At 44.8% G+C, this 22,394-nt stretch overlaps 1 protein-coding gene across 10 annotated transcripts in view; it reads left to right on the top strand.

The window, feature by feature from the left end:
- Positions 1-22,394, top strand: part of SAMD4A (sterile alpha motif domain containing 4A) — a 223,747-nt gene that overhangs the window by 97,551 nt on the left and 103,802 nt on the right. For 2 of the 10 annotated variants that reach the window (XR_011488319.1, XR_011488318.1), the window contains exons 1-2: positions 20,707-21,021; positions 22,070-22,152. The exons of 5 other annotated variants lie outside the window; for them this stretch is intronic. The gene's annotated coding sequence lies outside the window, so the exon portion shown is untranslated. Of the gene's footprint in view, positions 1-20,706; positions 21,022-22,069; positions 22,153-22,394 lie in introns of those variants that run through there. 3 more of the 10 variants (XR_011488320.1, XR_011488317.1, XR_011488321.1) reach the window with 3 other exon arrangements.

Raw genomic sequence — 22,394 nt, forward strand, 5'->3', positions numbered from 1 at the left:
AGATCCATGGAAGGAGGGACTCAGGGGAGCTACTAGGACAGCCATGCTTTGTGGGTTTAATTTAAAAACATCTGTGTGAGGTCCTTGATCCATGGCCTGATATTCTCATTCACTTCCATGTTAAGGTAGGCTTATTGATGTAACTGTTTTTGTTCATACTGGAAACTCTCCTGCTGATCAATTTATATTATTATTTTTTTTATTGTGGTTGTATTTAGCCCCCATTCAGAGCCAGATGCTTTTGATTTACAAATGACATATATTGTCAGAGACTGCTAACTAAGCAGACAAAAGATTCCACTTGAAAATTTCTGTGTGATTGACAGAGTAAGCATTAGCCCTTTGGTTGCATATGCATAGGTACTCCACCACCGCCCCCCCACACACACCCCTGCATGTTGGAGGAATAGAATATACCAGCAAACTAAAAACTAGCAAATCGCAGGTGCTTAAGACCCTGGAAGAAAGTGCCCAGGAGGTGCACACTTAGTTTTAAGAAAAGCTAAACAAGTGTGGCATTTTCAATAGGCCTTTCCTTCACCTGAGCAAAATGACAATATTTTACTAGTCACCCAAGAGATAAATCAAGATTTAAACTAACATCTCACCTTTCAGGCAAAGCCTAACCTCAATAGTTATTAAAAATAAATGGGATTTTAACAGATGTATTTTATTTCCAATTTCACAGTCTTGTATTTTGCACTGTGGTTTTAGATCGTTTGTGAAGACTGATTGGGGTAAAAACAGCATGAGAGACAGCTGGGAGAGAAACAGGCTTTCAAGTCCAAGACAAGAGTCCAGGCTCTGGGTTCAGCTGTTACCAGCTCACCAAGTGATCTCAGCCCAATTTCCTCACCTTCAACAGAGAAACAGCAATGCTTGCTTCTGCCTTTTTGCGGGATGCAGTGATATCTGTGGTTGGCCCTGTTGATGACTTTGGACTGAGAATTGAGAGTAGAACCCCTGTGTCTTCCTCAGGGACCGTGTATGGAGGGTAGGGCTCCGGGGGCAGGAAGGCCATTCATTGGCTTTACGCTCTCTTTAGTCTCCATGGCAACGGCAGTGTCACTGCCTGGGGGCATTCTGATTGACGAGTCAAGGAGAGGTGCCTGCATGTCTCCACATCTCCTGGGTGACCCCCTTTCTTTGTCATCTTCTCCCAGAGCACTGTGCTGACAACTTGGAGGAATTCTCTGTGGCCACCCTCTTTCTTGCTACTTTTTGTTTCACCAATAATTGGAACTTACAAGTGAATGGCCTTCCATGGTAGCTCAGACAGTAAAGAATCTGCCTGGATTGCAGGAGACCCAGGTTCAATCCCTGGGTCAGGAAAATCCTCTGGAGAAAGAAATGGCAACCCACTCCAGTGTTCTTGCCTAGAGAATCCCATGGACAGAAGAGTCTGGCAGGCTACAGTCCATGGGGTCACAAAGAGTTGGACATGACTGAACGACTAAGACTTTTCCTTTCTAGGTGAATAGTAATTCGTCACTGACATTTTTTCTCACATCCATCACTTTATTTTCTAGGTAACGTTTACTAAGTTCTTACAGGTGCAGGCACTGTGCTGACACTTCACCGTGTTATCATTTTGTTAAGAGGAGAGAGCTGTGGATAAGAGAGGCTAAGAGAGCACCCCGACAGCTGCTCCATGGGCTCCCCCTCCCGCCCAGGGCCTGCAGACCGCGCCTCCTCACTCCTTCTGCCTCCCTTCCCCATGCAGCTGTCCTCCAACTGTTCTCTGTCCACCCGGCTCCCTCCTCTGGCCATCACCAGATGTACCTCCCCATACCTCAGACAGTATTTCCTCTTCAAAAACTACCACTTGTCTTCTCACGCAGCAGCCCTCCCAAAGTTGACCTCGTATGTTGTCTCTTCTGCTCTTCCCAAACCTGTTCTCAGCTGCAGCCAATATGTACCGTTTCCTAGTTCCCCAAGACTCTTGTGTTTCTGCACAGGATCCTTCCTCCACAGGAAGCAGCCAGCCCCCCCACATCTCTGACTCCCACCCTCCACCCCATCCTTCAGGGCCGAGCGCACCTTGGCAGCCTGTGCTGCCTTCTGAGACTGACCCGAAGCACCATTTATCAGCCAGGGTGTTGGCCAGGCTGTTGATCTGTAGCTATGACCTGGATCACTGTTGTAAGTTAATTACTGTGAAACTCTCCAAACACAGCTCCATACCTTCTTCCTTATAGTCTATGCATTATAGGAGACTTAGTCCAGGAACTGTTAAGGAGTACACCAAAGTAAAAAGGTGAAAGTGTTAGTTGCTTAGTCGTGTCTGACTCTTTGTGACCCTATGGACTGCAACCACCAGGCTCCTCTGTCCATGGGATTTCCCAGGCAAGAATACTGGAGTGGGTAGCCATTTCCTTCTCTAGGGGATTTTCCTGACCCAGGGATCAAACCCAGGTCTCCTGCATTGCAGGAGGATTCTTTACCGTCTGAGCCACCAGGAAAGCCCATTTAGGAGTATTCCTTCCCCCATTGCGGAGTTGGTTAGAGAGGTTGGTTAGAAAGTTTACCATTTTCTCCCCAAAGGCTGCCTCCACAAGTCCTTTCCATGGGTTGCTCCCTTAAAGGAAAAATTCATAGACTCGAAATCACAACTGCAAATGAGTAGTTTATTTTTCAAGTTTGGCTGAAACCAGCTGATGAAGATTATTTAATGGAGGCTTTTATCCTGAGAAGCAACTCTTTTATTTAGTCCACTGTTAATGTGGTTGGTTTTTTAACTCCGCCCTCAGTGGCTGTTAGTTTTTCTGCTTGTGACAGCACCACTTTTCTCTTATACACAGAAAGTCTAACTGAAATGTGCTATGAGCTTTAGAGCACATTAGTGGAAGTGGCCTATCACTTAACGACCATGGAAACATGAATTTGTAAGCATTTACAGAACACTTTGCACCAGGAATCCTGAAGTGAACAGAATACTGTTGCAGATTTGAAGAATCTGAGTAGAATCACGTTTAAGTGTCTGCTGAATTTTGAAGAATTCCCTCCTGACCCCGCCCCTGCAGGGTGAAAAGCCTTGCTCTTCCTGTACGAAGAAAAATAGTTGTTTACTCCCCAGACCACTAACATGTTTTTGTGGTGATGTTCTGAACGCATTGAGTGTTTGTTGTGGCCCAACTAAGACAACTTTATAGTTTAATGAAAAGTGATTTATTCCTTCTTCTAAACAAAACATTTAGTTCTCTCTCTGACTCTTTGGCTCCAAACAAGTCTGTCTGGCCCCATCCCTTGCCCCCTACTCCCGTGCACACTTCCTCCCTCTTGTAGATGTCATAGTACATATCTGTGACCATGATCCTGTCTGTTCCTAGTAATTAAGGGCTCTCTGAGCAATGTGAAAGTAGGTTACTGTTCATCTGGTTTCTTGCAAGAACTGTGCATGTGTGAGGGTAGCTTTCCACCTAGAAGAATAAACCACAGAGAGAGTTCAGGAAGTAAGGAAGGAATGGGCCAGGTGACTTGCTTTTCTTCGCTCCTACAGGACTTCATGGAGCCCAGATTGACCCTCGGGGAAGCAGAACTGGGTACACAACTCTGTGCTGTATGTTTTAACAGCTCATGACCTTGGCAGAAAGAATTAGCTTTTCTGAATCTCAGTTCCCATTTATGAAGTAAGGATGATAAGGCCTGGATGCAAGGTTAATGAAAGGATTGCGAATACTGGATAGAAAGTGCCTAGCACAGGCATGCGATAATTGATAGTAGTTTTTGGTGTTGTTTTGCTGGTCTTGTCGTCATTATCATTACCACTGCTTCTGTAAGCAGCTGGGTATATGGGAAGAACAGAGGGGGATTTGATGGCTGATGCCGCCCGTGCATATAGCACACAGATTTAACTTTCAAAACTACCTGCCTTCCCTACCACAACAGCTAAGATTGCTCCAAAAACACTCAAAGTAAACATAAAAATCCCAGCCACATAGGGATGAAAACAAAGAACGAGGTGTTTCCTCACTCTAGCAGGGGATCCCTTAGCTGAGTGGGTTCCTTCTTCCTTCCTTATCTGTTTTCTTCTACCTACAAACAAATATTGACAGACACCCACAGAGCACGTGCCTGGCTCAGGGGTGAGCACAGGGGCCAACGTTGAATCAGATGTGGATTCAGTCCTCAAGGATCCTACCTGCTACCAGGAAAGGGGAAATGCCCATAAACATCTGGAAGGTTAGGAAGAAAATGGTAGGATCGTAAGAGAGGTACCATTAGTGCATGCTAAGTCACTTCAGTGCCCAACTCCTTGCGACCCTATGGACTGCAGCCCACCAGGCTCCTCTGTCCATGGGATTTTCCAGGCAAGAATACTGCAGTGGATTGCCATGCCCTCCGCCAGGGAAATTTCCCGACACAGGAATCAAACCCACGTCTCCCATGTCTCCCGCGTTGGCAGGTGGGTTCTTTACCACAAGCGCCACCTGGGAAGCCCACTAAAGGGCTGTGGGATTTAGGAGGAGAGCAGTTTTGGCTGGAGTTGGAACACACAGGTTTTATGAAAGAGGCGGCCTAGCATAGTCTTTAAGAGTATAGATTCTGTAGTTAGACTACCAGGTTTGAACTCTGGCCTTTTGCTGCTTGGTTGTGGCTCCTTGGGTGCCAGGCTAGGTCACGTCTCTGTGCCTCTACTTCATTGTCTTTAAAATGGAGATAATGACAGCACCTACCTCTCAGAGGTGCTGTAAGGATGAAGTGAGACGTGCAATGCTTAGTACTGTGCCTGTCACACAGTGAATGCTGTCAGTGTTTGTTAAATAAGTTTGCTGAAGGACAGGTATATATTCACCTTTCAAGTGAAGGTGGGTGATGTTTTTCTGCACATGGAGGGTTGCATGGGCCAATGTGGAGTCCACACTGAGACAGAGGGTTGGGGAAGATGGGAGAGGTGGGGAAGGCAGCTTGGGAAGTGACTTGGGCCAGGCAGGGGAGTCTTGAATGTCAGGCCAGAAACCTTGAACTCTATGAAAATGTGAAATGTACTCAGTCTTCTAGAATTGCGTGTGTGTAAAGCCAGAATCTGAACCTGTCTGAGGGAAGGTCTCCACATCTCAATTCCAGTGAACATGGCAATGAACCCAATGCCAGCAGGCATGAAATGAAATCGAAAGCCTGGATTATCAGGGCTCAACACGTAGGCTTGAATTGACACCTCAGCTAAGATGTGCAGCGGAGTCCCAGCAGAAAGCTAACCTTGGGGACAAAGAGATGGGAGGTGCAGAGGCATGGGTGGGGGGGACAGGACATGTCACACATTGCCCCCATCTACTGCTTCCTTTTCAGGTTACAGATTTTTTTTTCTTTAGGGTTTAGCCAGCTGTTTTGTTGTCTTCATTTGTTCTTTTGTTTCCTTTAAGCCTCAGGATGTATGCAGTCATCTTTGCTCTCTGTGCTAGGGTGGCGGGGAGGTGGAGATGATCAAAACCGATCACAGGGGACTTTGTTTTCAGTCATCTGTGGGTGTCACACTTTGTGTGGGCATGGAAGCTGTCGCAGTCTGCCCACTCCTCTCCGCACTCATAGCTGCATCAGTAGGACTTCAGAAAGGGCTGTGGATAGTCGTAGGGCCCCCGAGAGGACGCCTGTCATCTTGGGGTTTGTTTTTAAGTGAAAAATTGGAGGGTTGGAATGCCTTAGGTTTGATTTGCTTTCAACTTCAGCTATGTAAAGGCTACATTGAATTTTTAAGAAGTCAGCCAAGTCACCAGAGGATAAAACAGTCAGGCCTCGTGTCCTCGGATTCCCCAACTGCTGATTCCAATCTGAGGATGCAGAACCGTGGATGGGAAGATCGAGTTTTTAAGTGTTACATGGGTGTGCAAGCAGTTCCTAAGACTGCATGCAAGTCATTTAAAATTATTTTTGGAACAGAGTAGCACACGATACATCTCAGTACATACCAAATCAAGATCAATTACTGTAAAGTCTGTCTGTAACATGGGAACAATTAAATGATGGAGTGCAACTATAAAGTCATTTGTGGCTCTGAAACCCGCTATGCATCTTCCCACAGTGACTGAGAGTGGAATAGCACCTATTCAACAGTTGGAAGAGAGATCTTCTGGCTCAGGCCACATTCTGCCTGTAGCCCAGGGCCACCTGAGGAGATTGAGGGTGATCTCCAGGGGGCTGCGTGGGGCCCTGGCTCAAAGGTTCCCTTGCAAGCTAGGAAGGTAGACTCACAGGGCATGTTCTAGAATGACTGAGAGTGTTTGTTGATGTGGGCTTTAAAGGCATTTTTTCCACCCTCCATCAATGGCTCTTTATCAAATCCTTGTATTCTGGTCTTAGAAACCACTGCTTATCCATCACATCCTTGCACAAGAGTGACATCTGCCCCTCGCTGTCTGACAGCCAAGTCACATCAACTTCAGTGGGAGCAACGCATGTCCAGAGGCAGAATTTGAGTCTTTAAAACTTAGGCCTAAATGGCCAGACTAATACGTTATGTCAGAAACAGTGAGGTTGTATAAACATTCAGGCTCCTACCTCGAACCCAAAGTCATCCTTATGTGGTGCTTTAGAGTTAGGAAACAATGCAGGCAAGAGACGCTCGCTCAGGATCCATGAAGAGATAATGGCTGTCTTGTTCTCGAGTGTTTTGTACCGGTGTCAACAGAGCAGCCTGCCTGTTGCTCTTAGCACTTGAAAGGCTGCCTGTTGCTTTTAGCACTTGAAGTTTGGACTGGCTTCATTTACCCTCTCAGCCCGCTTAGAAGGAACATTCTGAAAGTCCCCTGAGTCCCCACCTGCTGTCAGGGTGCCAAGGTATCCCTGGGGGAAGCTCTCCAGTGGGGCCCGGGGCCCCCGGGTAAGGGCGGGTGGCTTTTGGGAGGAAGCAGTGGCCCCCCCACCCAGGAGCCCTGCAGGGCCTTTTGGCAGCTGAGTCGAAGAAGAAATAGTATATAACACTTCTCTCTGATCATCATTTTGGCTGAGCTGAAGGTAGATCAGATTTCACCCTTAAATAACTGTCTTCTGTCTGTGTAAACAGTCCCAGCCACTACTCTTCACCTTCAAACCTCAGCCCACGGACCTGGATTGGTTCTTCTTCAGACCTTAACTCTGAGGGCTACTCTTCTCTGCCTTCTGAAGCCTCCATTGCCTCTATCTGAGCGTGCAGGCTAATCTCCAAGTCTTAAGAAACCATGCTTGGAGCACATATCGTCAAGTGGGGGAGGTGTGTGAGAAATCCATTTACTTCTCCCCACTGTGACCTCAATCCATTTTAACATCCCACTTGCATCCAAAAAGAAATACCGAAATATTAAAGCATGACATTAGCGTTCTTTTCAAGGGGAAGAAGAGGTTATGCAGAGGCAGCCTGTGTCCCTGCAGAATATGGGTGAGAACCTGGCAAGGGCTTTGTCTTGTTTAAGAAATTAATATATTCAGTGGCAGCAAAGTGGCTGCTGAGTCAATCCATTCCACGCTGATGGAGAGAAGGGCAGGAGTTTTTGCTGCTCTTCCAAGTTACTTTTTGGGTATAAATTTTCTAAGAAAGTAAGAATGCAACAGCAGCTTGCTTAAAACTTGACCTCTTCAGCTTGCCCAAGAATTTAGAGAAACAAAAGAGAAGGCAGTGGGTTATTGATCCTGTTCTCCAAAGGCCCATTCTGATACTGAGCAGATCCTGGCTTGGTTTCTACCTTACAGGTGTTTAGCCTCTACCAGCAGGAGGACACAGATGGAGTCTCCCTTTCTGCAGCACGCTTTAAATGTCAAAACCATGAGAAGGAAACCCACTGACACATTGTCACTGTGACAGTGCAGTGTATCCCTTAGAGTGCATGTAACCATGTCCCAACCAAATGACACCCAAATCAATGGGATGGGGAGAGATTTTAAAAGAAGGCCTAGAACCTCCTGCCATGGAGAGCAGCTTATACACAGGAAGCCACGGGATCTTCCTGAAATGTTTGCTTGAGGCCTAACCTTTAAACATATTCCTTAGCCACGCATTAGGTCTGATTAAGCAATAGGGTTAGGACATGAGAATTCATGTTTCAGCGGTGGAGAGCTTCGGAATCTTGAGTTTGTTACCAAATATAAAATTTAGGAACTCAGTGATTTAATCAAAATGCTTGCTTCTGGTAGCAAATCAGTCGAGCCATCATATCCAATTAAGTTTGATCAAGTTTTATCTGGCTGGGATATTTACCAGCCACGATTCCCCCAACATGGTATATGCTCACTGAATTTATAAAGTGAAGTTTGAGTCACCCTGTAATATGAACAAGGTCACCTTAATTAGCCTGTTTTAAGACTGTGGCTATAGGGCCGTCAGAGCCCAGGGAACAAGCCAGTAGCCTGTTAGGAAGAAGATCTCATAAGAGAGATTCCTTCCTTGCATGGTTTAGAAAATTCAGTCCTTCAGTGAGTGTCTTGCTCAGGCACAAACCTTAACCTAAATATAGAGGGCTAAAAAAGAATCCTTCCATGGTAGGGCTCCCTTAAATTAGCTCAGCTAATCTATTCATCTGTGTGTACTGACTCGTGCCTCAGCATTGGAGGCCAAATCCAAAAAAAGAAAAAGCAAGCCTGTGGCTCAATCCTAGGAAAGATGCAGAGCAGTTGAGTCTAATCCTGGACAAAGGAGCCCCTGAATACCACAGCAGGTCCTCGTTAGAAAAGAGATCCACTGACTCCTCATCATCACCCTTGTTCATTAACTGCACATTTTGGCTTTTCAAGTGCTTTTGGCATAGTCACAATTCTCTGTTTCTTATGATTCCTCTCAGTTTCCAAACCATCTTACGGTCCAGGTTCAAAAGTTAAGATCAGAAGTTCTGGAAAGATGTTAGTCATGGATGCTTTTTGTACTTTCAATATTTCTGCCTTGCTGGGCTTCCCAAAGTATATTCAAAGAAAATTTTTCTTAATAGATAGCCAGGATAACGATGTTCTAGGTTTTTATCTCTTATACCTAGGAAGCTATTTTCAAGAAAGAAGATGGCTAAAGAGATCTGAACTCCAATTTCCTTACCTAGAATGGCAAGAGGGAGCATGCCAGGATGCAAAAGAGGTCCCCATGGTCTAGAGCCTTGCATTATGCATTTTGCTTCCCACTGAGCCAGAGGTCTGTGTGTACCCGCTGAAACACTGCACATGTCCTGCTGGAATTCTGGCCATTTTGTTATCTGACCTGTTCCATCTCTCTGTGAAAGTCAGCTAGTGGAAGACACTTGAAGAAGAAAGTCAGGACAAGAGAAGGTGTTTGGAAGAGGTCAAAAGGTGTGTGTAAAAGGGGCCGTGGAATTGTTCCTGAGAAGCTCTCGCTGGTCATAGTGGTTGTTACCACACTGTAGTGTTTGGGTAGCCATTGGGTCATGGTATTAGAATCTTGATAATTGGATGCATCTATGCTTTCGGCAGTCTTTGGAGAAATACATTTTATGAATGTTTCTGTTTAAAGAGAACAAACCAATAACCAAAAAAATGCCATTCCTGTTACCCTCCCTCCCCCACGCACATAGTATTCTGATGTGGTTTATTCCTGAACCTGACTCATTCAGCTCTTCTCCTGGAAGTTGTCAGGATGTATGCCTGGTTAATGGAGAAAATCAGTGCAATGCCCAGGCACCACGCCATGACTCATTCCTGGCATTTCAGGAGCTTTGTGATGGAAATCATTGTTCCAAGCTACAGTTCTTACCAAGTGGATGTGTGAGTATTAATGGAACAAAGCAAGGTCTCTGCTACTCCAGCGTAACTCTCTTGCCACAGATTCAGTGTCTGCTTATGAACTGGAGGTTCCTCTTTGTAACCCACGCATGCTTGAATACCACCATATTGTTTTAATTAGTCTTTTAAAGCACAGTCAAATATTTGGCTTTGGTGAAAGGAGGAAATTCTCTCATATGTTGGAACTGTTTGGTTGAAAGGACATTTTTGTCTACTGAATTCATCTCCTGGGGTTTACACTAGTTTATGAATTCTTTTTGTAATGACTTGCAGCCAAATCTCATTCATTCATTCATTCTCTATCCCCGTGACTCTGTTTACCTATCTGTAATAGGTGTGTGTGCATGCAGCACATATGTGTGTATATATATATACATACACACACACATATATTTATACATGTTTATTTACATATATACATCTATATATAGCATACAGTCTACTGGGAGAGCATGGGTAATTGAAATCCTGGATAATCCCAATCTTTGATTTTACTTTCTGCTTGACCCAAGCTTTTCCCTCAGATTTTTCAAGTGTCATTCCCCTTTCTTTGTACTATGTAACATGTAGAAGTAGTTAAAAATACAGGAGATAGGCAACAGGAAGAAGTGGGGGAAACAAGGAAGACATATTCCAGTGCTTATTTTTTACTGACTCAGGTTTGAATTTTCTGCCTGACAACTGGTAGGACGCTGTGGAAAGTCACAGATAAGCCAGTTTCCCATCATTCTTGGAGACAGGGACTGAAGGTCAAATATCTAAAGATGGCATTTGTTGATTCTTATATGTCTATAGTCCATTGGACCAGGAATCTTTGGGAGCTGCCAATTGGAAAGTAGATATTTAGAAGATATTTTCAGCCACAGAAGAGAATGAGCAATATACCTTATAACTCAGCCATTTTATTCTAATCTTGTCTTCTCTACCAATAATAGTTCCCTGCTACATGCTCTTAAAACACAAGTGCTAATATTATGAGAAATGAATTACATGAGAAACAGTTTCATCTTTTCTAGGAGGCTAAAAATAAAAATGTGCAACCAAGAGCATTTCAACTTTCTTCCCTTTCCAGACAATGCAGGGTCCTAGGCAAAGACTGGATTGCAGAGGATGCCTTGGGGTCTGAGCATGAGTTAAGCTTGTAGGAGTGAAGAACTTTAGACAAGACTGTTCAAAGTGAATGCATTATATTTATACTTTGTGCTGAGTCTATAGATGCACAAATCATGTTTATCATGTCATTCTTCTTTTTTTGTCTTAAAAAAATTTTTTTTAATATTTATTTTTATTTATTTGGGTGCACTGGGTCTTAGTTGCAGCATGTGAAATCTTCTGTCTTCCTTGTGGTACTCAAGATGTTGAGTTGTGGCAGAATTTCTAGTTGAGGCATGCCATCTCTTAGTTGTGGCCTGTGGGATCTAGTTCCCTGACCAGGGGCCAAATTTTCAAAAGTGGCTGATGACGGAAGAGTATTGATATTATGAGGAAACTGAGGCACAAGAGATTACATTCCTGGACTTAGCACCTAGGACTATGTCCCTGAGGTCCCGTCTGCAGTTGTAAACAGCTCTGAACCAAACCATTCCGTGTCACAGGTTTCCGCACGGTTATGCTTCCATCTGCTTCCCCTTCCCAGATGGTGCGAAGGGAAATACATCTTTCTGTTTGACAACCTTTAGGATTTGATGAGAGGATCTTGTCTGGGACCTGAGGTAGAAGAGACAGGATGTGACCTGGAAGATATGGAGGTAGAGGTGACAGGACCGGTATGTGTGTCCAGAGAAGTTGCAGTGTGTGTGTTCAGAGTCTCGCTGGTGCCACGTTCCCTTGTGTGTGTATTGTTCTACGGCCCTTCACCATCATTCACTCCCGTGCTGTTTGGTGGGAAATCTCACCAGCATGTCTGACATCACTGTGTATTTCTTCATACAGAAATCTTTTCTTAGGCTTCATGGAGCTATAGAATAAGAACTATGCAAGTGAAAAAGTAACAGTCTTAAAACAACTGCCAGATTTTCTGTCTGAAAAAAAAGTTACTTCTCAGAAAATAAAACTTAATAAGACAATGCCAGGCAAATTGGGCCTTAATAGCTACCACTCTCTTTTAAATGCATCTGCCATGGATGCATCTTGCCAAGGCAGTACAATTCTCAGGTCTGTGACTGAGAGACTTGGATTGTATTTGTCTTTGGACTGTGAGCAGAGGTGAGGTTTAGGGTTGTAATGTGAGTATTGAGGCCTTTTTAGTGTATGATTACTTTTTGATAGGGTTATTTTAAGGGCTCAGACAGCAAAGAATCTGCCTGCAATACAGGAGACCCAGGTTCGATCCCTGGATTGGAAAGATCCCCTGTAGAAGGGCATGGAAACCCTCTCTAGTATTCTTGCTGGGAGAATTACATGGACAGAGGAGCCTGGTGAGCTGTATAGTCCATAGGGTCACAAAGAGTCGGACATAACTGAGTGACTAACATGCTAACTAAATTAAGTTACTTAAATTTAGCCACATTTACTAAATATCCTTTTCTGGAAAATTGAAAAGTGACTTAGTTGAAACAGGATCCCGAAATTTCTGTTCCAACACATTTTTCAGTTCATCATGTTGGAGTTTTAAGAAAATTCAAAGTACCCAGCATTGTGTGTGTGTGTGTGAAGTCGTTTCAGTTGTGTCTGATTCTTTGTAACCCCATGGACTGTAGCCCGCTGGGCCCCTCTGTCTATGGTATTCTCCAAGCAAGAATACTGGAGTGGGTTGCCATGCCATCCTCCAGGGGATCTTCCCGACCCAGAGATTGAACCTGCAGCTCCTATCGCTTCTGCATTGGCAGGAGGGTTCATTACCACTAGCAACACCTGGGAAGCCCACCCAGCATCACTGAGACCTAATATAACACTTTATATTTTTACTTTTTTTCTTACTTCAAAAACTTGTTGCCATGTAGAGTAAAAGAAATCTCATGCTTTTAGTGGCTAAGTAATATTCCATCGTATATATGTACCACATCTTCTTCATACATTCCTCCATGGATATCTAGGTTGCTTCCTTATCTTGGCTATTGTAAATAGCGCTGCAATGAACATCGGGGTGTGTGTATCCTTTCAGACCATGCTTTTCTCAGGAGATTGCAGGATCATATGGTAGCTCTATTTTTAGTATTTTTAGGGAGCTTCCATACTGTTCTCCAAAGTAGCTGTACCCATTTACATTCCCACTAACTGTGTAGGAGAGTACCCTTCTCTCCACACCCTCTTATTTGCAAAACAGACTTACAGACTGAGAGAACGAACTTATGGTTACCTAGGGGGAAGGATGGAGGGGAGGTGTATAGTTGGGGAATTTGAGAGTGACTTGTACATGGTGCTATATTTAAAATAGATAACCAGCAAGAATCTACTGTATAGCACAGGGAACTGTGTTCAATATTATGTAACAACCTAAATGGGATAAGAATTTGAAAAAAATGGACACATGTATAACTGAATCACTTTGCTGAACACCTGAAACTAACACAACATTGTTAATCAACTATGCTCCAATATAAAATAAAAAGTTAAAAAAAAAGAAACCTCAGGCTTTTAATCTCAGTGGACACTGCCAGCAAGTATTGTTATTGTTAGAGAATCATAATGGTATGTTCTGGAGGCTCTTCTCCCCTTACCGACACACCCAACTCACTCACACCCTGCTGGCAGAGCCAGAAAAGAGACTAAAGCAGTGTCTTATTTGCTTTTATAATCCGACTCTTCGATTGCATTGGAAACATGCTGGGATCTGTGCTTAAACTACTATTACATTTCCAATGTCCATCCAGGACACGTAGATTCATTGCTAAGAAGAACTAAGAAAACAGTGAATGGGTCAGTCTAAGCAGACCTTCATCCGGTGAGCCTTAGTGGAGGCTCATGGTGAGAGGACAGAGGACCTCAGTGCCGGGCTGGAGGGCCGGGTCTAGGGTGCTCAGAGGGCCTGGGTGAGGTGCGTCGTTTCACTCCACCAGCCTCGACTTCCTCACCACCTGCCCAGTCACACTTGTTTTGAGAATTAGATGTGATAATGTTCAGAAAGAGATTTTGCAAACTTTTAAAAAAAATTCCTCAACAGATGTTAGATAGAAATAACCAGAGGTTGAGTAGGTTATTATGTGTGTGTACTGGTCATTATGTGGGGGGCTACTGCTGACTCTGGGCACTTTTTGATGAGACCCCAAGTGAAAAATATTCGGAGAGATTAGTTCAGCAGTTTTCTTATGTTTAAACAAAGTAGGAATTGGAAATCTCCCCAAAGACAAGTAGTAGAAGTAAGTTGTGACAGGCTATAGGTGCTGGAAAGATTTATGCTTGATGCAATACCCCACTTTAAGAAGAAATGCAAAAATAAAAATTAAAAAATAAGAATAAAGGGTAATAAAATAAAGAAGAAATGCAGAGCTCCTGAAGAAAGCTACTATGATGTACAATGTTTGGTCATATGACTGACCCTACTGGGAGTGCAGGGGTAAATACTGTGAACACATCTGAAGTGGGTATTCCATTAAAGGGGTGTGTGTGGTTCAGGATCCTTAGGTGAAGAAGGAGCCCTGTTCTCAGCCCATAATACAGGCTTTCTAATGTTTGAGGTCATGGAGTGTCTGCTGCTTGCATGGAAGACTCTTGAGGTATGAGTTTGTAGGGGGAGATGTCTGTAAGGTGTCCTTATTCCCAGAACTCAGGGAGCAGCAGAAATACCTGAGGCTTGTTCGGGTCCCTGTCGGCCTCCCGTTTCTACTGTTTCATCGCCTTTGCTCTCCTCTGTGACCGCTCCATCTCCCCAGGCCAGATCTGTACAGGAGAGAATCACAGAAAATATTGGGCTGGCCAAAAAGTTCGTTTGAGTTTTTCCATAAGAGGGTACAGAAAAACCCAAAGAAACTTTTTGGCCAACCCAGCAGAATAAGGTGGTTTCCTGGGGGCTGTTGAGCCCTGGTACCGATGGTAACCAAGGGACACATACCATATGCGGACCCCTAAGGCTCAACCAGAGCCCCTCCCAGCACACATCCCCCCTGAAGACTCAGCTTGAAAATCTCTCTGACGTTTCCCAACTCCCAGTGACCCTGTTGATTCATGTTTACTGACCATCACTTGTATTTTAAGCATTTGCTTTTGTCCCCAAAAATCTTGAAGATGGAGTTTCTCAGCACACGGTCAACAAGCCATGATGCCCAGCTCCAATCGGTACTCTGACTGTGGCTGCATTCTTCAAAAGATAAATAAAAAAGATAATATGATGGAGAATAGACATGTGCCAAATTAAAGCATAACAGGAAATAAACTAAGAGCAAATTCCTACTCTACTAACAGGACAGCCCAGTCCTATTTTTCAGGCATTTGGTGACTTCTGTTTAAGCAGTGCTGCCTCATACATAGGCCTGGTCCGTTGGAAAGGAAGGAAATGAATGAACAAGGGAAAACATTTTCAGCATTGCTGGCTACCCGGATTGCCAAGCTTGTGTTCCTGGCACCCAGTATATTGTTTTCTTCCATTGTCAGCCACCAGGCAGTGCTGTTAGAGGTGGGCTTTGCCTGGGGCAGCTGTGTACCCAAGATATTACACTGTGCTTGGTTCTCCAGGGACAGAAGGGTATGCTGATTCTCTGGCCTTTACGGGCTCAGACTCCGGAACACAGAGAGAGACATCATCTCTTGGAGTCACAGTTATATCCTTCCTGGGGTACCCCCTGATGGGAATGGAATAGCGGGGAGATGGCATCTGATTCTGGGATACTATAGGTTTGCCCTAAAACCTAGGCACCAGTGGCTGTCGGGCAGAACAAAGTCCATGCTAGGACCATGCCAGAGTCAGGGAAACCCCCATTTCTGTCTAGGAAGACCCCCGTGGGTAGTGGTGATGCCTGAGCCCAACACAGTCACATACGGTTTCCCAGATTCTCTACTAAAAAGGCTCATTCTGTGAGATGTTGAAGAGTGCCAAGGGGAGGCTGAGCATGAGATGGGGAATCCAGAATAACCTCTCCTCTATCAGCTTCATAAACTTCTGTGATTGTTCCACTGAGAATCGCTTCTCAGCTTGATTTATTCCTACATCAGAGGCTGCCGCACATGCAAACTCCTCCTCTTCCCAGCAGAGATCCGAAAACGGTCCTCCGTCTGCACAGCCTTAATCAGAAACTTTAGATGCCTTCCTGCAGACTGCCTGTTTCATGAAGTGGGAAACACAGGAGTCTTTTTAAAAGGATTGTTTAAGTGATCATTTGAGCCCAAAAGAAATAACTTTTTATTCCTTAACGCAAAAGGTTTTTTCCAGCCACCTGGTTGGAGTCTAAATTGTTCCACGCGGGAGAATGGGAGACACGCCTCCAGGTATAACCAGATGTGCACAGCTCTGAGTAAGAGGGGATAGTGGAGATCCTCTCTATGGAAGCCCCAAGGCCACTAGACTCACAGAGAGGGGATTTTTCAAATCCTGTCATTTGAAACTCCAGGCAAATGATTGGCGTAGAAAACGGAGTTTTCCAAAGTCAACCCATCATTGGCTCTGATTTTAATAGAAGATCAGGGATCAAGAAAAGCTGGAAGGTAGAGATTTTAAAGTCAGACCTGGTTTTAATTTCTATGTGGTTATTCTAAGCAGTCAGAGAAGCTCCCTTCCCCTCAATAACCCCGTCCCAGACATAAAACCGCTCACCCGGTACAAAAGACAAATTGACTTTTTTTAAAGGTGCCACCTTAAGGGTCATTAATTTCGTAAATTAACTGACATTCCTAGAAAAGCTCCATGGCTTGTGCCAGTAAATATTTACCCAGCTAGTGACACTTCAAATGGCACCCCAAAATCCCTGGTCTACTTCCAAAGGGTGAGCAGTTTACTTTCAGGAAATGGATTACTCACTTGTGGAATCAGACCAACACCCGGGCTGCTTGGTTTCAACATACTTTAAAATCCAAAAGGGAACTTTCCTGCTTCAAACTTTCAAACCTTTTCCAGATGGTCCAAGAGGGGCTGGTCTAGCCGGGGTGCCTGAGCCCCATGATGCTGGCCACAGGCTGCTGGTGGGTTCTAGTGGGAGCTGATGAGAGGCATCCCTGAGTGAGAGAGAGATGCCTCCCATGCCTTCCCCGTATCCATTTGCTGAACACCCACAAGATATGAGGCAAATCTGTGGAAAGGCCAGAGTGTGCTCAGCTGAGATGCTGCCCCCCGCCCCCACCCACCCCTCCGCCAATTGCTTCTGCTGGCTTCACTTCTCAGCTGCAGCTGCCCACAGCTGTCTGGGAAGTGGATCTGGGCTGGGGAAGCAGCCGCAGGACGGTGGGGGTGGAATAGGGCATGTTTTTTGAACCTGGACCTTTTTGCCCTGTCTGCCAAAACAGGCAGTCAGTAGGCCCCTCCTGTGCAGCTTTGCACTGGGGATTAAACTGGGTGCCTCTGAGGGAGACCTGGGGAGACAGTGAGTGGCCTCAGAGAAGGGGAGCCAGGAGGCTGTGGGGTCTAGAAATCATATTATCTCAAGATTATTAGAAGGAACTGGGGGTTTTAAGGCTGAAAAAGAAAATGTAGGGGGATGGCTATCATGTGAAAGGGGAAGTTGATTTAATTTTTTCCTGTATTTTTCCATAATAAAATAGACGTGCCATTTTAAAAGTTTCTCTGTGTGCAGTTGTATTCCATTAATTATATTTACAATGTTGTACTACCATCACCACTCTTCATTTCCAGAACCTTTTCATCATCCCACCAGAAACTCTACACTTAAAAAAAAATCTTTTTCATTGTAGTTGGTTTACAGTGTTGTATTAGTTTCAGGTGGACAGCAGAGTGAATCAGTTACACACATGCATGTGTCCACTCTTTTTCTAAAGATTCTTTTCTCCTGCAGGCCATTACAGAGTATTGAGCAGAGGTCCCTGTGCTGTAGCAAGTTCTTATTAGTTCTCTGTTTTATATATAATGTGTGTATGTCAACCCCAGTTTCCCCATTTATCCCTCCTCCACTGTCCTGGTGGCAACCACTAAGTTTGTTTTTTTACATTTGTGACTCTACTTCTGTTTTGTAAATAAGTTCATTTGTACCCTCTTTTTCAGATTCCACATATAAGCGATATCATATGTTTGTCTTTCTATGTCTGATTTACTTCACTCAGTATAACAATCTCTAGGTCATCTAACAGTCTCTAATGCCAAAAAAATGGCATTACTTTGTTCTTTTTTGTAGCTAAGTGATATTCCATCATATATATGTACCACTTTAAACAATAGCACCTCCCCTCCCCTGAATCGCTGGTAACCACTGTTCTGCTTTCTGTCTCTATGATTTTGCCTTTTCTAGGTACCTCATGTAACTGAAATCATAGACTATTTGTCTTTTATATGGGGCTTCTTTCATTTAGCATAATGTTTTCAAGGTTCATTCATGTTGTAGCACATGTCAGAATTTTCTTCTTTTAGAAGCTGAATGATATCCCATTATATGTATGACCCATGTTTTGTTTATCCATTCTCTATTCTCTGACGATGGATTTGGGGGTTGCTTTTGGTTATGGTGAAAAATGCTGCTACGAACGTGAATGTATGAGTATCTATAGATTTATTCTTTGTAGTTTCAGAAGAACTGACCTTTGTTGAATGAAAAGAAGTTGCAGAGAGGTGGATTAGGATTTCAGTAATTCTCTCTTTGATGGCAAAAGTGGGCTTCCCGTAGCTAGGGAGTCGCTCAGACCAGGTGACTGTCACGGAGGAGCAAAGGTGGAAGCCCCACAACTGGTAAAGGAAGGACCAGAGAATCTCTGACAGCCCTTCCATCTTCAGAATTCTGGGATTCTCAGGCAGATGGAGTGTGCCTCCTAAGGGAAGCATGTGGAGAAAAAGAAAGTGGTGTCTGACCACCTCTGCCCTGGAGGAAAAGGGGAAGTGGAATGGCAAATTATCTGTCAATCAGGGAAGGTGCCTTGCTGAACTGTCTCTGGCTGAACTTGAGATCAAAGGCTGCTGATGCAGCGAAGCTTCAACCAAGGCTGTTTAGTCTTGGGGAGAGCTCGCCGGAGTGACTAAGAAAGCTCCCTTGCACACCAGCATCCGGAGGTGGGTGTGGGTGTGAGGGCCAGGGTTCTCAGCACAATTCCCCTGATGTCTTCCCAGAAAGGAGGGCTGCCCCTGAGAGACCGGAGCCTCATCTCCGTTGTAGGCTGTGCTCGTCCAGGTCAGGGCTGAGGGCAGGTGGGGAAAGCTGAACCGGGGAGTGTCCAGCAGTGAATGTCAGCTGAGGTGGGGATGCCCTGGGATCCAACACAATTAGCTCCATTCCGTTACAGTGGGGGGTTTTCTTATCATTAATTGGGGAGGCCTAGCCAGAGAATTCCAGTATTCCAGGGTGAGTTTAATTGTGGGTGATTTCATTCTGCCCTTTTTATGTTGAAGCCAGGGGCTTGCGTCATATAACAGTGAATTCAGGGAGATTTTTATTTGCATGTGAATCATCGCTTTTCCAGCTGAATGTCACTTACTTGGAATTTTCATCTGATTTTGTTTTTGTTTTTGTCTCTTGGTGTTTTTCCATCAGGCTCTTTGGCTAACCAGAAAAAAAAAAAAAATAGAGGAAGGGCTCCATCTGACTGGAGCAGGGTTTGAGTTGGCAACTCCAAAAGGAGAGTATTATGAATGTGAAAAAGAGAAAACGGATGCTTTATTTTGCTTTAAGGGAGGGACCAAGGCCAAGTCAAATTGAGAGCTCTAATTTGGGAATGGTGTTATTACAGGTCATTGGGAGTTGGTTACGCTCTAAATTGGGAGGCCGGTCACATGAGGCGGCAGCGGAGGTGGATCACATGGGGGACACTGGGGCTCATGTACAATGAGGTTTTATTTTATTTACTACACAGTAGAAATGCACTTCTGTCATGTTAAGAAACCAAGTTACCTTATTGGCCGGCGAGAGCTCCCTGTCTTAGCCCTGTCTTAGTTTTATACATGAGCTAGTTCTTCCCATATGTGTGCTTTCTGAAGCTTTATTTAGGTGCTGGAATCTGTTCAGTGATTAGTGGAGCAAGCTATGTGCTAAAGGTTATATATCTGTTATTCATCTTCACATGCAGATCTTATTCGAAGGATCTTGCTTCCTTTTCTTCCAAAGACTATTCATTTTAGATCTCAAGGTCAAGACATTCTGATAACTTTAAAATACATATATGTATGTGTGTACATGTACAGATCTATATATTTATTTATTAGATTATCTTTCATTGTCTCAGTACTGTTACTGTTAGCTTGAAAGATGAAAACAAAAGAAGGTGGGTCTTGCCTCTCCATGGTCTGTTAGGAACAACGTATTCTTCCTAACCCCAAACTGCAGACTCTTGACATTCTTGGCATCTTGGGGATGACCAAGAACAATCGTGTGTGGTAAGCTGCTGATTTTTCTTGGAGAATCGAGTCAGCTTTCTTGATATATAAAGGCCTGTGTAGTTAGCTGTGTTTGAAATAAAAACAACAAAAAAGCAGCCCAAGAAGAATATCAGGAATTTCAGTGTCCTGTGCAAACAAGCTGTGCTCATGGTCCTAAATGAGGTGCGTTACTAAGGCTGTGACACAGAGTCGGCTGGTGCTTTGCAGGCATGCAGACCGGCGATGCTTGTGATCGGGGTTAGGAATAGAAGGTGTGTGGAAACTTTCTATAAAAGGCAGCCGGGTTCCCTGGACTGGTGTGGACAGGCGGTTAGGAAGCTTTGGCAATGTTCATGGCCTTACCAGAGCGTGGCTGCCTGACCTTGATGAGTTTCTCTGTGCCTCGGTTTCCCTGAAGCACTGTACTGATTTGGGGAGGGGAGGATGAGGACTTCTGGAGATGTAGGAGATGTGAGATGTGGTCGGGCAGAGGAAGTGTGGTGTCACGTGGTGTCATGGGAGCTCAAATCAGGACCGTGTGTCCCCAGACATGGCTGGGCAGCTAGTCTCTTCAGGCATGTCCACTGTGGGTAATGCCTCTGACATCACAATACCCAGCTGGACACTCAATAATGCTGATCTGTGCCCAGTGGACACCAGAGGAGGGAAGAAAAGGAGGAGGATCAAGTGTAGAGGGAGGAGATGGAGCAGTCCCTTATGTGATCATTCCAGCAACTCACAACTTTTTCACCTAACATCTGCTTCAACTGTAATGTGTTCAGCTCCATATAACCTATACAGCGTCTGTGCCCTCCCCCGAAACTCAGCAAAATATTATGGTCCTCTAATCAAGTGAATTTTGCTCCTTTTGCTGCGTGTGTCCCGTGATTCATCGTCAGACCTGTGAGTTGATACTTCTTCACCAAACGGCTCTCCGGAGCAACCGTTTAGAGGTAATGCCCTGGTTTTGTGGTCCAGGCTCCTCTCTGCCTCCTGCAGACCCCTCTGCACCCTCCTCCTTGGAGCCACCCATAACTCTGGGAAGCTAGCTATGGGGGTGGTTTGTGGGCATGTGATTCTATGGGAACGATGCTTTACAATGGGAATTTTCACCTTTGTCTTCACCAACCATCCCAGGCCTGGTCAGTCTTTGTTTCTTGTTTTGAAAACACTCTTAAAACCCACGTGGGCCAAATCCTGACTTCCCTGTGTAGCCTTGGAAGGTGCTGTCACTCCTTTTATTTGGCTAGATGGCGAGGAATGGAAAACTTAAGAAATCATCTCTGTCCCAGAAATATTATGGCGTTTTGCTGGCTTATTTGTTAGTTAATTGTTTAATCCAACAACTTCCTCTTAAAAAATAGGTTCTTGCTGCCCTTTGCATCAATCCCTCTCAGCCCTTCTCCTAGTAAGAAATTGGTTTTCCCACCCAGTTTCACACCAGCCTTATGCTGTGATCATCCCAAGCGCTGGAAACTGGAGGTGCCTTAATCGTGAAGACCATGATTTTCCCTCAGCTCTTTTGACCAGTGGGTCTCAAAACATAAGCCTGGATCTGAATTACCTGAAGGGGTTTTTAATGTTACAGTTTCTGATTTCAGTAGATTTGGGGAGGGGTCCTGAATTTGCATTTCTAATAAGTTCCCAGGTGGGCAGCCCCCTACATTTGGAGAACATCCCTTTCTTCCCTTCCCCATCCTGTAAGGGAGGGTCCCATGGAGCCACATCCTCATCCCTCAGATAATAGGGACTATTGCTAACAATTAGCAAGCATTCATGATGGGCCAGATGGGTCTCCATGCTTTACACAGATTAATTAATTCAAACAGCCCTAAAGTCCCATGATGCATCCCATCTTCCAGATGAGGCCCTGACATGTGCAGACTTGCCCAAGGTCACACAGCTGACTAAAGGGAAGGTTGAGATCCAGACCCAGACAATACAGCTGGAATCTGCTCACAGTCACTCAGCCTTATCATCTTTCTTTTCCTTTCCCTCAAGTTACTTAGAGCACCTGGTACTCCTACAGTTCTTGGAAGTGAATACCTCAGAAAGGAGCCCCAAGACAACTGAGCGCATCTTAGGTACTTATAACCTGCGTCCAGGGATCCAAGTCTCCAGGCCGCTCAGCTTCTCTACTTGTGTGTGTGTGTGTGTGTGTGTGTGTGTGTGTGTGTGTGTGTAGAGGTGGGTAGGTGGGAAGAGCTCTCAGAGTGGATAGACCCTTGGGAGGGGGCTGATATGAAAATGGCGTCCACTTGTGAAGAAAGGCCAGCCCTGCCCTTATGCTGGGGCCCAGTGTCCCATCACCATTCTGCTCTGGTCC

This window comes from Odocoileus virginianus, chromosome 6, assembly GCF_023699985.2.
Source record: "Odocoileus virginianus isolate 20LAN1187 ecotype Illinois chromosome 6, Ovbor_1.2, whole genome shotgun sequence".
NCBI classification, from domain to species: domain Eukaryota; kingdom Metazoa; phylum Chordata; class Mammalia; order Artiodactyla; family Cervidae; genus Odocoileus; species Odocoileus virginianus.